The sequence below is a fragment of the Myotis brandtii genome, unplaced genomic scaffold, assembly GCF_000412655.1.
Source record: "Myotis brandtii unplaced genomic scaffold, ASM41265v1 scaffold456, whole genome shotgun sequence".
Classification (NCBI taxonomy): domain Eukaryota; kingdom Metazoa; phylum Chordata; class Mammalia; order Chiroptera; family Vespertilionidae; genus Myotis; species Myotis brandtii.
The window spans coordinates 1,486,482-1,489,807 of record NW_005367431.1 but is presented as its reverse complement, the minus strand read 5'-3'; the positions used below and the strand labels follow the sequence as shown (position 1 = coordinate 1,489,807).

Sequence of the window (3,326 nt, the reverse complement as noted above, 5' to 3'; positions counted from 1 at the left end):
GTTTTAATTCATGCCTTTAACAAACTTAAACAAACAAACAAACAAAAACAAACAAGACAAAAACAACCACTTCAATGATTTGGGGGTTTACTGGTCCAACTACTAAGCAAGTAAAATAATCTCAGAATGTGATAAATTTTACTCATTAACTAAAATACGGAAAAATTAAAATATAAGGATCTAGGATTAAAACCACAAGATTTTGTGGCAATAGAAACTACTGTATCAAAAATACTTTACATGGAGACAGTGATTTTATTATTAATAAAGAAAGCCCACAAGACTCACAAATAATCAAGGACAGCGAAAGTTACCATGGAGTTGAAAGGCTATAAACAGGTGAGGTGCTGCTAATATTGTTGCTCCCTTTCCCAGGGTGACTATGCTGGAGTTAGTGTGGCAGGTATGAATGTAGGATCCACCCTAAGGAGATCTGGAGTGGTCTCTATTGGTCCTGGGAGATCTACATCATGTTTGTGGTCCTAACCTGAACCATCCTCCTAGGAGTTCTCTAAAACAAAGGCAATCTAGATTAAGGTGGCCTGGTACAATGAACTACTGCACACATACTCTTCTCCAAATCCCCAGAGGGCCCATAAAAGCCTCTCCTGGACATTAAAATCTCACATGGAGAGCTCATTTGATTCCTCATTTAGTCAACTTTCTATTATAGCAGTACTTTATGCTTGTGTAATTAATTCTGAACCATACCCTCAACCATTCAGCTTAACATATATATCTTAACTTGATATATCTGTCAACTGATATATCTCCCTTCTACAAATTTGAACTCTTCAGCAATTCTTAAAAACACTATTCACCCAACATCTGCTTTTGAGTTTCAATTACTAATAATCACAATCCAGATATGTTCAGGAATACTTCTCAGGGAGATAGGTCTACTATCCTTCTTAGTTTCCAGGACTATAAGGTTATACATGTTACTATATTATGCCATCTTTTCCTTTTGTACCCACTTCTTCCTTTCAGACTCCTCTGCACTTTTGCCATCTTGTCCAAATAATTCTTGCTTAAAATACATCTATGCCATTGGCCCTCAGCTCAGTCACTTTCCTCTGTAATGACTCCTGAATGCTGCCAGAAGGTGTACTTGCTTGATGATGGTCACACAGTCTTCAAATCCCTGAAACGACTTCCTATTCCTCATTTCAACCTTCACTTTCAATGACAGATTTCATGCACATCATAGTTTCCCCAAAGAGATCTAGATATTTAGGGTTCTGGAAGAATCTGCCCTTCCTCTTATCCCAACATTTCCAGGATTGCTCAATTTTCCCCTCCAGAGCCTTTGAATTACTAATCCATAATTTTGAATTTTTTGTATAAAGTCTTATAGTTGTTTCTGTTGTGAAATTTCTAGATCCTTCATGGGATTCAATCCAAACTAGATTGTTTATTACTTCTCAAACTTATTCCTCATTAGACCACCTCCTCACTATCTGTTATGACATACACTATTCCCAGACATTTCTCTTTCTCCATTTCAAACTCTGGTCAATCCATTCTTTAAAGCACATTTCAAACAACCATTCCAAGTTTTACATGTCTGAGTTTAAAGTGAGAGCAAACATTTCTTAACTCAAAGTATACATTTTATAACCATGAACACTTTATTTAAGAATAGAATTCTTTTCTGCTGCCTCCACAATTCATTTAGCACAGTAGCAGGCATCCTGTTGGTGGGTTATCAACATATTTGTTCAATTAACCAGTTTTCCCATTAATATCAACATTATGTCCTGCTCTCTGTCACTTGAATAACCTTAAAGAGACCTCACCAAACATGCTTCAAACTAAGATGTCTCCTAAAGACCACAGTCAAATCCCTGCGATTACAGCTACCATCTATAGCTATGAGCCAAATGCTTTACAATTATTATCTCTAATCTTCCTGGATGAGGAAACTTAGAATTTGGGAAGTAACTTGCCCACAGATAGTAAGTGGTGAAGCTAAGATTTGACCAAGGTTCTGTCTAGTTTCAAAACCCATGCTTTTCCATAAAATTCAGTTATTCTGTCAACTCATTTGGGTTCTGAAGAAAACTTGGAATTTTAACTTGAACTCTCAGGTATATATGTATCACAATAACAACCCCCCCCCCACACACACACTTTATCTAATAAATTTCTTAAGAACCGAAAGCTCTGTTGTACAAAATGAGTACTCTTCTAAGTCCTTTACTCTAAAAGAATTCATATTCATACTAAACAATTTATTGAGGACATTTCCTTCGTAAGAAGGTGATTCTTCCTAATGATCAATTTGAAATGACTTTAAAACCCAGCCAACAAATTGAGTATATGGTAGCTACCAATTTTCTCAAATATGCACCTTATATTTAGGTATCTTCCATAACTTCTCAAGTGTCAGCAGCTAGTATTATACTGGGGAGTAAATTGTAGCCACATCAGACCTGTTGCAAAGTAGGTCTTAAAAAAAAAAAAGTCAAGAGTGCCTCTTAACACCAAGGTTCAGGATTGTAAAATGTTCCCCTTACTCCTTTTAACCTCTATACCCATGTATTTGAAGTCCTACCTACATTTCCTGGTTCTGATAGTTTTTCCTGTTGAGCATATTCTCCAGACCTGACTCCTCAGCTGTTTTCCCTGAAACGCGTGGCCCCTGCGGGCCCTGCTCTGCCGAAATAGATTAGAAATGCGAGGAACAGACCACACACCCGGAGAGCAGTACGCTGTGGCCTCCGTCTACAAGAGCCACTTGACGCACAGGCTGGCCGGGTGGCCACTGTTCTCCAACAAATCCTACGACGACAAAGCAATTTTCTGGCAAGCTGGAGAACAGAAACCATCGCCTGGAAACCGCACGGAGTCTTAAAGATAAGGAGTGAAGACGTCAATTTACCCAAGCGGAGGAGACGGCGAGGGCTTTCAGCACCGCAGGGCGATACTTTCGAAACTGTCACTAGACTCCTCAAACCGGAATCTCCCGCCCAAAAAAAGTGTGGCACATGCTAAGTCTAAACAAGGCCTCCCTCGAGCGCCTCGCGCCGGGAAAGATGCGCCGTGGCCGTGTGATTCATTGGAGGGGAAGAGGTGAAAAGGGGCAGGAAATCCTATTTCCAGCAGCCCTCAGAGCGGGAAAGGCCGGTCTCCGGCCGGAGAACAGCCGGGCCCCGGGCCCAGCGCTTGGGAAGGAAAAACCCAGGCCTCCTCGGCGCCCTGAAGCTGTGCCCTCCCGCCTGGAGCCCCAACCTCACTCGGGTTTTCCTTCTCCCCGTCCCACTCGTAGCCTCACCACTGCTCCCATTTCCCTCCACCACCCCCACCCGCGCAGGCGCAGTGGG

The 3,326-nt window shown here is 41.3% G+C and overlaps 1 protein-coding gene across 1 annotated transcript in view; it reads right to left on the bottom strand.

Annotated features, from left to right (window-relative positions):
• The window catches only part of SRSF4 (serine/arginine-rich splicing factor 4), a 35,024-nt gene that overhangs the window by 24,369 nt on the left and 7,329 nt on the right, over positions 1 to 3,326 (bottom strand). The window lies entirely within an intron of this gene.